This window comes from Nomascus leucogenys, chromosome 11, assembly GCF_006542625.1.
Source record: "Nomascus leucogenys isolate Asia chromosome 11, Asia_NLE_v1, whole genome shotgun sequence".
NCBI lineage: Eukaryota > Metazoa > Chordata > Mammalia > Primates > Hylobatidae > Nomascus > Nomascus leucogenys.
Window position 1 is genome coordinate 96,426,581 of NC_044391.1, and position 14,017 is coordinate 96,440,597.

A 14,017-nucleotide genomic window follows, 5' to 3' on the forward strand; every position below is an offset into this window, starting at 1 on the left:
GTGGCACACAAAGGTGATAAACATAGTAATGACCAATGATGTGACAAAATATTAGAAATGATATATACATCCAATTTAGTATTTGAAAATCATTCTGCCTTTATGCAGCTGAATATGGTATAACAATTCGATGTAAAGGAGAATATTTAATGACATGTAAAAATCCTCATAAATCAAAAAAGCGATCAAGAGAACATTTATAATAATTATAATACTAATGATTTTATTATTGCCTATGAAGGTAACATTATTAATGTCATGTGCTAGATAATTTTCTAAGCCTTTTAAAAATGTATTATATTAATCTTCAAAATAATCATATTGTTGAGGTAGGGACTATTATTATCTTCAGATTATAAATGGAGTAAGACACAAAAAGAAAAGTGACTGGCTCAAAGACAAAGAGCTAGTTAAATGAAACAATCGGGCCGGGCGGGGTGGCTCACGCCTGTAATTCCAGCACTTTGGGAGGCCGAGGTGGGCGGATCACGAGGTCAGGAGATCGAGACCATCCTGGCCAACATGGTGAAACCCGTCTCTACTAAAAATACAAAAACTTAGCTAGGTGTGGTGGCGGGCGCCTGTAGTCCTAGCTACTCTGGAGGCTGAGGCAGGAGAATCCCTTGAACCCAGGAGGCGGAGCTTGCGGTGAGCTGAGATCGCGCCACTGCACTCCAGCCTCGGCGACAGAGGGCAAGACTCCGTCTCAAAAAAAAAAAAAAAGAAACAATCAGGCTTTCAACCCAGGCAGTCTCATTTCAGATCCCAAGTCTTGAATGTGTATGTATACTTGCTTGTGTGGGGTGGAGTAGGGGGAACTAGAATACATCAATAGATAGAGAGATAATTAAGAGGTTAAATTAGAATTTTTAGCTAGGATTCCATGATAAAAAAAAAGTGAACATTTCAAAGTTAGCTACCAAGCATCAATATTTTAAAGGAAATAATTAAAAATAGGTTAGACTATTAAACCTATCACTCAGATAGAAAAGGTTTGGAGATTGTGGGGAGAGGATTTTATGAAGAGGAATTTTGGAGAGATTTATGGTAGGTTCAACTGCATGCCTGGTGACTGGGGCTTCAGTGGAACCACATGGAGGGCTTAATGTATGTCCCCTGCAATGTGAGGGACACGATAGAATGGTGTCTGATTTTATCTGAGAAGCCTAAAGGTAAGAGATGGGTTCACTAAGCATTTAATAAACAAATACAAAAATAAATTATCTGTGTTGACATTGGCCTGCATCCCGTGACTAGGGAGCAGAAAATTATACATGCGTTTCCCATGGGTCAGTCATAAGCACATACGACAGAGAGCCAGTGAGGTCTGCCTTCACGCCTGTACTGAAATTGCCACTTGTAATGGTGACTCATTAGGCAGTGACCAGCCAGAGTAAAGTGGCATTTGCCTAGATCAAGTAAATTGCAGTAGGTACTGCTTCAGTTAATTCACAAATGCCCAGGAGATCCAAAGGCAGCTTTAAACATCTGTGAGCCCTGGAACGTGTGAAGCTTCCATAGGACAAGCACAGTAACATAAGAAAAATCCTACCCACTGAACCTCTAATTTCTAAGCCTTCTCCAACAACAGATAGGTAAGAGTATAGTTAATACATGGGGAAGGAAATAGCAGACCACACCCCTTTCTCTAAAAGCAGACCTGAGCTGGTGGAGGGGCAAGAAGATACAATTTTAAATCAAGAGTAGAATTTTGATCATGATGAGACTAGGAAATCTAATTACTTATTTAAGACTCTGCTAACTCAAATCAATTATAGGACTTTTATTATTAGCAATAGTCAGAGGAAGAGTGGGACAGTCCAACTTTTTATGTAGGTGTTTGAGGAAAAATGAACCTCTATGGATATTTTTAAAAGAGTAATGGGAAAGAAAGTTCTATTGCTTTTGGTACGTTACATGAATCTTGCTTGTTCAACCTACCAGTGACAAAAATGTGTGTGGTAGGGGCCAATTATATACTGGTTAGATAGAATTATGGATAATTTCTACTTTTCCTTTATTTTTTTGCATTTCTAAATGTTCTATAATTGTTGTGTATTTATTTTGTATACAGAAACAAGCTTTTGAAAATTCAAGTTAAAATATAGCAATTATAATTTTTTTCTAACCCGGCCGGTCATGGTGGCTCACACCTGTAATGCCACCACCTTTGGATCACGTAAGCCCAGGAGTTCAAGACCAGCCTGGCCAACATGGCAAAACCCTGTCTCTACCAAAAATACAAACATTAGCTGGGTGTGGTGGCACGTGCCTATAATGACAGCTACTAGGGGGAATGAGGCACCAGCATCACTTGAACCCAGGAGGCGGAGGTTGTAGTGAGCCAAGATTTCACCAGTGCACTCCAGCCTGGATGATAGAATGAAACTCCATCAAAAAAAAAAAAAAAATTCAAACTGTGCTCAGAGGTCAAATACTCAAAATCTTCACCGCTATATAATGGATTAAAACAAAGCAAGTTTCTTTGTATTTGCTACCGATAATATTTACATTATAAAACCCTTTGACCATATCTACAAAGTAGTGAGTTAGTGGTTTATCTGAAATAGGGCACAGTTATAAAGATCCTGATATCATTTTCCCTGATAATTTTCCTTCTAGGCCTATTAAATAAATTTAACAAAAATTTCTGTGTAGAATGCCCCTCGAGACAGAGCCTTGCCACAAACTTGGCATTGTCTTCTAGAAAGAGAAGACAGGATGTCCTCTCTGCAACCTTGTAATTTCCATTCTAGCCATCCTTCTGTTTTCTGTGGAGTGTCCCAGAGATTTGGGGGAACTCATTGCTGCTGTATCTGTTAATATACATTCCATTGGTAAGAAAAAGGAAGCATGTATTAAACATAGTTATACAGAATGATTACAGCCAAATTTGCTTCAACTGTCCATCAAATATATTCTGGAGCTAAAATTCAGAAATGAGGTAAAATGTAATTCAGCTGGGTTGAAAAAGGCAGAAAACCAACAGACTTTTTTATGAATCAACAGTTAGTCATGATTCTAAATGAACATTTAGTCTGGGAACATGCAGCTGAATGAGTAGAAGTTCATTTTATTTTGGCTGTGCAGTAGTTACTAAATCAGAGTTTAAAAATGAATTCGGGAGGGAATCTCTACATCTGATTTAGGGAGGGCAAAGGGGAAGCATAATTACGATATTAAATTATTAGATTATCTCTTGAAATGAGGAGAAAAATAATCTGCAGTCATGAAGGAGGAGATCTCATTAGTTTGATCATAAATACTGAGAATGTATGTAATTTAATCTCTAGGAAGAGACTGATGAGAAAATCCCAACATTGCAGTGTAGGAACTATGAACTGCAAATGGCTTTCTGATGTGTGCTGTGAAATCCACATCTTGTGAAATCCACATCTTGCTGCAGAAAAAGAGTCAACCAAGTTCCCCAGATATAGTTGTACTAGTTTCCTTAAGTTGAAGCCTTAGAGGAAAGGCTTTAGGTTCATTTTAGTTATGTATTTATAACAGCTTATTTTATGGGAGAGTGCTTTAAATATTTAAACTTTCAGACAAAACATTAATTTGTCACAATGTACTCATATTTCTCTCAGTGACAACCTGACACATAGTAAAACAGATACCAAGACCCTCACAAAATCCCAAACTGCAGAATAGCACTCTAGTATGGAAATTAATTTTATAAAATTCAATAAAAGCATTTGACTTTCTACTTAGGGCCCTTTCTACCAGAAGCAATAATAACAAAAAGTTACTGTGTACTACAAGACAACTAGAAAACAAGTAAATCCCTCTGAAACATGGAGGTTGGGCTGTTGTCTAAATCCACAGTACGTATCAGCCCCCTTTCCTGTAGAAGTCAATTTTGTGTGCAGTAAAATTGCAGATGAATATATATCTTGATTAATTATCCATGTGTGCATAATTAGATTACACAAAAAATCCAAAAACTCTATTGCTTTTTTTATAAATGCAGTAATATACATCACTACCTAGTACTTTCTGTAATATACTAAGATATTGGTCAATATTAGCTAGTTTTTTCATTAGTCTTATATAGTTTTTTATCTTTATAATGACAATTTTAAAGGGCCAGACATCCAAATGATTTTGTAGTTTCCTACAAATGAAACATTTTCTATGTATTCATCAGATAAGATTTATATTTTAATATAAGTAGAAACTAGTATAGGCAAATGGCTTTTAGATATGTGACTTGACATCTACATATTGTTGTCCCTTATTGGGCCAGTGTATAACTTCAGCACTGCTTAAGTCCATAAAGCTTAGACAGACAAGCCTTTGGAAAGAGCCTGGAGGAAAGTGAGAGATAGGAAATGAGAGATGTTATTTGTTTGTACTTTCAAGTAAATTGCTTCTTGCAAATTAGGGAGGAGTAGCATTATTTAAAGAAAAGCAGACCTGATACTCTGAATTTCAAACACAGCCGAATCCAGAAAATAATTACATTTAAAATATTGAGTTAGAGGTTTAGTGAGAAAATATTTATATATATATATTGGTGATTTACAATCAATAGTCAATGAATGGACAATGGGAAGATCAATAAGAAATCCTCGGCCGGGCACGGTGACTCACGCTTGTAATCCCAGCACTTTGGGAGGTCGAGGCGGGCGGATCACGAGGTCAGGAGATCGAGACCACGGTGAAACCCCGTCTCTACTAAAAATACAAAAAACAATTAGCTGGGCGTGGTGGTGGGCGCCTGTAGTCCCAGCTACTCGGAGAGGCTGAGGCAGGAGAATGTCGTGAACCCGGGAGGCGGAGCTTGCAGTGAGCAGAGATTGCACCACTGCACTCCAGCCTGGGCGACAGAGCAAGATTCCGTCTTAAAAAAAAAAAAAAAAAGAAATCCTCTACTTTTGGCAGCTAAAGTTAATGCTGAGAAATATTACATTTTGATAACTTATTTTACATGAAGCATTTGCATACTTGTGATATTTGCTGAACTAAAAGTTTCATTTGTTCTAGTCTTCTTTTTGTTTCCCTTAAGAACATTTGTTCAATCCAAATGATAGTTGTGGTCAAAAGAATATTGTTTTATTTATTCTAATTATTAGAAACCAACATTTAGTCTACTTTTCTTGTAGTAGAAGTTGGTGGAACTCTATTTGTTTCCCAAAAATAAAATCTGTAGTGCATTTAATTAGTTAGCCTTAAAGATATAGGGTGCCTAATGCAATGGGTACAAAAAAGGAAATCAATATTTTTACAGATAAAATATTCATGTTGTATGAGTGAGTGTGTGTGTGTGTGTGTGTGTGTGTGTGTATGAGCTATATGTATGAGCACTGATATGGCCTAATGTAATGTGGCAGTGGGGCCAAAAAGATAGGAAAGAAGAGAAAGACACCTTTCCTATTGAAGCTTTTGATACATCATAATTTTCCCTGGTATGAATGAACTGAAGAAATCTCTTTAAGTGACATTCTATGAATATTTTACATGAAAACAAATCTTTAATTCAGTGTCATGAATGATGTTTTTACATATGATCTGTATAGGAAGGCAGACTTGCCTCTTTTTTTATTAACACAATTTTTGAAGACATTTTATGAACAAAAATAAAAAGCAAACACTATCTTGGTACTTTAAAATAACATGCTTGTTTACTGAATAATTTAATAAGGCACTTCTTACCTAATTCTCAGAAGTAATTGCAAAAAAAAAAAATGTCTCCATCTTTTATGATTCTAAGACTCCAGAGCTGCTCCATTTGTCATGGAAAACATGGTCAGCACTAGAATACAAAATTGGAAAATAATAGTTTAATGTTTTGAAAGCTAAATCTGCTGCTGTTTTCAAATCAGACTACTTTCTATTTTCCAGTGGCAGAAGTAAATTATTTTTTAAATGATTTAAACCAAATATTACTATGTCTACAAAAGGTATTTTTTGTTGAGATACGACTTCAAACATGGGTTGTAATATAAAGACTTTTGACTGTGTCATTATTCTGCAATTTAGCAAACGTTAAAAAAGTAAATTTAGAGCAAGAATAACTGAATGTTTCAACTTCTATTCCCGTTTTTAAAGTATTTTCCATGGCTTAAAACCAAATAAAAGTGTGTCTGCGAATCTTCAAAGTCTGTCAAGAATTGACTGCATAATTTAGAAGTCGTGCATGTGTTTTGCCTACATGAAAATATAATTTAATTATACTTTTGAACCATTTGAAAATTACGACATCATAGCAAATGGCATCATGTATCAGAAGGTTGATTTTTGCATATTTCTTATTGTAATATAGTTAGCATTCATAATCCCCATGTATGTATACAAAGTTAACAATATTAAGTAAAGGTGCTGAGTGTCTTGTTTTTCCTAATTAAATGTTATAACATAAATTAAGCAAAGTAAGATAGCAAGGAAGAGGGAGAGAAAACAGTGATGGAGAGATGAAGAAAAGAAGGGAGGAAGGGAAAGAAACAGCAGCTAATCCCTTCTATACAGTTCGCCCCCTAAAACTATCCACGTTTCAGAAATATTTTCATATATATTATATAGTACTCTAAAATTTGAAACAGTAAGCTCTAGACATATTTTGGTCTAAACTGTTGGGCAATTACTTGGACTTATCAATATAAATGTCTGCTATGGTGCTTTGTGGTAATACTGACCTCTTCTTTCACATTTTAGCTTTTCCCTCTTCCTCTGTATCTGGTTAAAAATGTCCATTTTTCCTCCTGTTGATAGCTTCACAGCCCTTCCAATCTTCTGCATTGCTATCTGCTCAACTTCTAACTCATTATTACTGAACCCCACTGAAGTCACACAAGTTTTTTCTTATTTTTTATTTTTTGGTTTTCAGAATCTCTACACTGATGACAAAAATACTCTCAATTCATAAGGCTGTGTGAAGATTAAATCTGAAAATGCATGCATGATAAATTCTTAATAAATATTTTATATATGAAGCCCTTAATATCTGTATGAGGTTCTAAAGAGAAAGGGCATGAATTTAATGAAGGAGAAGTGTGACAGCTCACTCAAACATGCAAAACTAAACTGAAGATAATAATATACTTATTTAACAAATCCATTACAGAAAAAGTATTAGTCTCTCAAGATTGCACCTTTGAGTTATTCAGCACTAAGGATTATGTTGGTGCCATGTAGCATAATTTGATCTTGGAGTTAAACAGAAAAAAAATTGAAGTCTTCAAATTGTTTTTGTGGAATAAAGCAGATATAAATAAATGAAGCAATTAATGTTAAAAATAAATATAACTTGACTTTAAATTATGGAGAAATATAAATAATGTCATAACAAGATGGTACATGCTTTAGATTTTTACATCCTTCAGTGTTTATTTTTATGCATATACTTTTTATTAAGGTGATGAAATTATATAATATTAGGAACACAATATTTTTAAAAATTAGAACTATATTACATTTATAGAATAGTTTTATTCTAATACACATTTTAATTTATTTTCCAAAGTTGAGATATCATGTATGTTCCCAAAAACCGTATCACAAAATTGTGAATATCATGTAATGGCCTACATCATAAAGTTGTAAAAAATAATTGAAATAATATAATACATGTAAGTACTCAATACAATGCCTGGCGCATACTAAACATTCATCAAAAGTCAGCTGACATTTAATTTAATCATACGGAAAGATTTTATCAAGACCTATATTTTCTCCTTGGATTATATTTTCTGAGTGGTTACCATTCTATGGACTCAAAATCTAAGTTTCGTCATTTGCTAAATGGTAGAACCCCTGCTCTGTTTGTTTTAAGTTAAAACTCAGGACTTCAAGGTTTAGATTTATTTCAGGAATGTTTATGACATGGAAATTCTAGCTCATTATTTTCTTATGTATTTCAGGTTACAATATCCTAAAACTGACTTTGTGATTTAGCATAGTTACTTTCATTTCTGCATTGATATTTCATAGGTAAGATGGGTGCTTAAGAAACAAACAAATAAATAAACCCTTAATTCTATACCAATAGAGTTTTAAAAGAATTAACTTGAAGTCTAATTATTAGTCACTATATATATGGCCCTAAGTTCTCGCTCATTTTCTCTTTTTGTCTGACTGTCTTGATAAATATTGCTTAATTATTATTACTATCTTGCTTAAGAACACATTGCTAAGGAGCATTAGGCAGCAGTTTGAATTTTACTAATCTGTTACTATAAAATATGTGGAGGCAGAATTAAATTACTTTTGGAAGGAAACATTATTGAAAATTTAATATCTGTTTGGGAAAAAAATACTTCTCCCTCAAACTTTTGTAATTAAAATTATATCTGCACAACATATGTGGTTTTGAAATCAATCAGTCTTATTTTTATAACAAATTAGCCTGTAATAAGCTATACAGACTTAAATCTATACAAACAGACAATATTTTCAATTGAACTTTGAAAACAATATACACTCAATAAAATATTATTTTAATAAGTAACTTCTAATATGTGTTAATTTATTATCCTCATAAATATTCATTAAATTGTTTTTTAACTGAAAATATATATTTGCTATATTTATGCAAACACTATTAGGATAGGTTTATAGATCATATATATTATAGTTAAGAATAAAGCTTTTGTAGTTTTAATATTGAGTAGTTTAAAAAAGCCTTTATATTGCAGGTAAAAAAGTTACTTCTTGTTTACTAGATTTGCATTTCAAAATTTCATTAAGTCTATGTAATTTTATTTTGTATATTTTCTCTCATATTGCATTTTAGAATACACCCAGTAATCTCATTTATTTTAAATATCTTATGAATTTTCTTAAATTAATAAATTCATAGTTGCTTGAATATTATAACCATCTAATATCTTAATTATTTAAATATTTTAATCATCTAATATTTAAATTTAAACATAAAACAAAATTTTAATCAATATTGGAATAATTTTATATTTTAAATCAATTTCTTATTAAAAAAATAGGAAATGTTAGATTATATAATCTAGAAATATATATAGTACAATAGAAGACTTAAATTTTGCCTCATATTCATAATTAAGGAAGAACCACCAGAAAATCCTTCAGATAAAGTTATATTTATTCTTCAAGATTTAGTTCTAATTTCCCTTTTGTTTCAATCTAAATCTCATTACTTTGTTAGCTTGCTAAAATGACTATTCCCTACCATTCAGTGAAGAGCTAGTGTGCTTGGGCTTCATAAGTAGATAAAATACTCCTATTAAACTTCTTTTATAATTCTTATACAAAGATAATTTTCAGGAAGTTGTAGGGTAAATTTCATCATATGTAAACATGAGTCATAGAATGAAATTCAGGAATAACTCTTATAGTTCCAACAAGCCATGCTTGCCTAACATTTTTCTAATACCCACATTAATGATTGTTTTAATATAACTTCTTTGTTTATAATAATAATAGCATATCTATAATTAAATAATAGTACAACCTGGTGAAGGTATTATGGATATTAAAGCACCTGTGATATAATCCAATATTGTATTCCTGTTCTGTTAAAAAGGACACTTTTGATACTTTGCTTTGTCTTACCTTTTGGCTATTATCAAACCTTATTATTGGTTTTATACATTTTAAAAGTTCAAAGCTTTCTTAGCTTTAGAGTAAAACTAGTAAAAAAAAAAAGAAAGTGTACTATTTGACCAATTAAAATTCAATTGGCCCTTCTTCCAATTATACTATTAATATAACAGCCAGGCAAGCATTGTTGTAGCTATTTCAAATCTTTCTTTACTGAGAAGTTTTCTGTTCCTTCTACAGAAGGTTATAGGCAAAACATATATAAAAGTATTTTCCTTGTGGTTTTAAGAAACTCTTACTATGACGCACTAAATATGTAGGATTTTTCCTTTGTTTTGAGTGGCTTTATAAATTGTGTGCTCTAATTGATTATAAAACATGTAGATCCAATCCAGTTTAAAAATAAGGAGCATACGCTAATAAGGCAAATGGTTAGTTGTAGCCAATTAAGTAATTTATTTTTTTTTTTACCTCCGCATTCAGCTTTATAAAAACTGTCTGTTCACATTGCTAACTCAGAGCTCCCCAAACCTTCTTCAGTTTTGAGTAATGCGGGACTCATAAATCCTTTTATGCTCAAATAAACTCGGTTAAATTTATTTTGTCTAAAGTTTTTCTTTTTAAAAAGACAGTTTATATCAGGATAATACCGATTTAGTATCCTTCACATTGGAAAATGGGTGAGAATATAATATCTGGGGTGATGGGAGTGAGGGCAAAAAGAGGTAACTAGAGACATTCTTTACAGTTCTGACATGAGTGGTCTTCATGTGTACATTTGCATCATGTGTACACGAGAGGTCTCCATCTGTACATTTGTTTATACTTAAAATGAATTTCCAACCTCACATCCCATGAGTAGAGAATCTGAACAATTATATGGGATTTGAGTCCCAGCTCTACTATTTAATTGCTGTAAGTCAGTAGTCAAACTTTTTAAACGTTCCAAGACTTCATTTCATCCTTGTAAAACCAGTATGATAGTGTTGTCTTCATATCACCTAGCCTTTAGTAAATGCTCAATAAACATTTATTATATTGTGATTGTTTTGTAGCCATGGTAAGGAACAGTTTCTACTTTCACTGAAGATGTTTTAAAACATAGTTACTTGAATAAAACAGGCATGCATCACTTAACAAAGGGGATACATTCTCAGAAATGCCTCATTAGATGATTTCGTTGTTGTTGTTGTGCTGGTATCATGGTGTGTACTGACACAAACTTAGATGGTGTAGCCTACTGCGTATCTAGTCTATATGGTGTAGCCTATTGCTCTCAGAATACAGTATTGCTGTACTGAATACTGCAGGCAATTATAATATAGCAGTAAGTATTTGTGTATCTAAACATCTCTAAACGTAGAAAAAGTACAGTAAAAATATGATAAAAAAGAAAAACTGGTATACCTGTATAGGGCACTTATCATCAGTAGAGCTTGCAGGACTGGAAGTTGCTCTAGGTGTCAGTGAGTGAGTGGTGGGTGAATGTGAAGGCCTAGGACCTTATTAAACACTACTGTAGACTTTATAAACACTTTACAACTAGACTACAGTATATTTATTTACAAATATTTTTCTTTTTAATAATAAATCTTATGTTACTATAGCTTTTTTACTTTATAAACTTTTTACTTTTTTAAACTTTTCAACTCTTGTAATTAACACTTAGCTTAAAACACATTGCACACCTGACAAAAATATTTTTGTTTATATCCTTGTTCTATAGAAGCCCTTTTCTATTTTTAAAATTTTATTTTTTTTTATTTTTTAAACTTTTTGGTTAAAAACTAAGAAACACACACACATTAGCCAAGGCCTACACATGGTCAGGATCAGTATCACTGTCTTCCACCTCCATGTCTTGTCCCACTGGAAGTTTTTCAGGGACAGTAACATGCATGGAGCTGTCATCTCCTATGATAACAATACCTTCTTCTGAAATGCCTCCTGAAAGACCTGACTTGAGGTTGTTTGACAGTTAACTATTTTAATTTTTTTTTTTTTTTTGAGATAGTCTCCCTCTGTCACCCAGGATGAAATGCAGTGGCATGATCTCAGCTCACTACAACCTCTGCCTCCCAGGTTCAAGCGATCCTCTTGCCTCAGCCTCCCAAGTAGCTAGGATTACAGATGTGTGCCACCGTGCCTGACTAATATTTGTATTTTCTGTATTTTCAGTAGAGATGGGATTTTACCATGTTGACCGGGCTGGTCTTGAACTCCTAGCCTCAAGTAATCCACTCCCCTCAGCCTCCCAAAATGCTGAGATTACAGGTGTGAGCCACAGCACCTGACCAAAATTTATTTTATATATATGTAGGAGAAGCACACTCTAAAATAGCAAAAATATGTATAGTATAGTAAATACACAAACCACTAATATAGTTGATTATTATCAAGTGTGTACATAATTGTACGTGCTATACTTTTATACAATTGGCAGGGCAGTCGGTTTGTTGACAGCAGCAGCACCACAAACATGTAAGTAATATGCTGCACCACGACGTTAGGACACTCTGATGTCACTTGCTGATAGGAAAATTTCAGCTCCGTTATAATCTTACGTGACCGCTGTTGTGTACGGGATCATTCCTTGACCAAAATGTCCTATGCGGAGCCACGACTTTGTCTGTGTAACGCTAGTTTACTTTTAGATACATACTCTCAGGTAAACACTCCTTATCCTCATAACAATTCCTGTATAAGTAGGATGGTCACTGCTGTGTGGTAAGTAACTACTTCTCAGAGAGTTTGAATGTCTTATCCAATGTTGTACATTTATTTTTCAGAGAGCTGGGGCTGTTATTCCAAACCTAGGGCTCTTCATGATCCTCACAGTTTGTTAATATATTTGTGTTTATGAGTAAATCTTTAAGATATCTTCTCTCAGTATCAGCACCATTTTGCCTTCAATCATGATTCTTTACTACCAAACAAATATGTTTTCAGACTACTTTCACATGGTTCAGAATGAGAAAGATACACAGAGAAAGATAAGGGAAATGTAAGAAAATTAATAACTGGTGAAGTCAGGTAATAAAGATGTGAGAATTTATCAGACTATATTTTTCATTTCTATTAAAATCCTTAAAATAAAATTTTTCAAAATAAGTAAGTGTGGGGAAAAAGCAGCCAGGATTCCCAACAACTGCCTGAAAATGCCTCTAACCGTTTTAGCATTAATTTAGCTTATTCGCTTCCCCCATGGGAGCTGATTGAGTGGTTACAATACATGCTTTCAATTTAGACAAGATTTCTCATATATGTGGAGAGTGTTTCAGTCCACTTCTGCCCTTAGTCAATCAAGCATACTAATCAGAGGATTCAGACCCACCAATTTAGCTGTCCAAAGCCCAACTTGACTTAAGGGGTGAAAAATATCACTTGATATTCTCCCTGTAGAGTATGGTAAAAATCAACTAGTAGGTTGGATATGGTCATTACGGTTAAATCATTCTTCATCCAAACGGACTGATTTTTTATATTTTTATCAGATTACTGACAGCCAGGGAGACATAGCCTCAGGCACCTAAACAAAAGAATGCTGAATGTGAATTGGTGTTGAATTTGTTCCCAACCAGAGTGCTGGTGAAACCATAGGGCAATTGTATATCGGAGCTCATTTATTATGAGCAAAGAGTTCTCATTAACTTCTCTGGGAAAATGTTGCCATTAAATCTTATCTTGAATGAGAAGGATTTGTAACTTGAAAATGTTTATGAATATTTCATAAGAATCGTCTTAGGGTGCATGCTTGTGTGTGATAGCCTGGCAAAGGTTGACAGATATGTGGAATACTGTAATGACTTGATGGATGCATATGGAATGTTTAATGGAAAAAGTGAAAAGTGCCTGCTGGGCCTCTGTAAACCTCTTCCAGTATAGGACTGATTTTACTGTGCTATCAACAAAATCCTCACAAAAAGAAATAGTTTGTCAGTAAATGAATTGAAAATGACAGGATTATTTTATTGCACTAAATAGGCCTATAAGAAATATGTTTGGGATTAAGGGTTAGATTTTTATTCTGTATTTACTTTTATTAAAACACGTTTTAAAAATCCATATATGTATAAAGGAGTTCTTAATGAATAGGCATGCACATTTACTTACTGCTTTGATCTCTCAGAATCCCTGAGGAATTTCACCAAGTTTCACAGTAACGGGGATATGAGTAGCTTGGCAATAGAGCAGCAAAGTCTATGAGAATCATAACAATATCAAAAAACAAAACAAAAGTTACTGAGTTAATCTTAGAAAGAGAAAGAAAAGGATATATAAAAGTGGAAAAATAATTTTTCCCAAGCATTGTTTATTGGTAGATTATCAAGTTTGGTTTGGTTTGCTCTATTTTAAAATGATAGAATAAATTTAGAAATAGATTTAAAAACAATTGATGGATTAGGAAAACGTGAATTATTTAACTGAGAGTTTTTAAATCTGTTACAAAAAAAGCCTGAGAAGAAAGTCAAGCGCAGTCTTCATGCACATGAAAGAG

General features: G+C 33.4%; 1 protein-coding gene and 1 long non-coding RNA gene across 2 annotated transcripts in view; one reads left to right on the plus strand and one right to left on the minus strand.

Annotated features, from left to right (window-relative positions):
* LOC115837302 overlaps positions 1-13,672 on the minus strand; it is a 35,371-nt gene extending 21,699 nt beyond the window's left edge. The window contains exon 1 of the long non-coding RNA XR_004032348.1: positions 13,633-13,672. This is a non-coding gene — a long non-coding RNA (uncharacterized LOC115837302). The remainder of the gene's footprint in view (positions 1-13,632) is intronic.
* Positions 1-14,017, plus strand: part of NAALADL2 (N-acetylated alpha-linked acidic dipeptidase like 2) — a 948,145-nt gene that overhangs the window by 389,416 nt on the left and 544,712 nt on the right. The window lies entirely within an intron of this gene.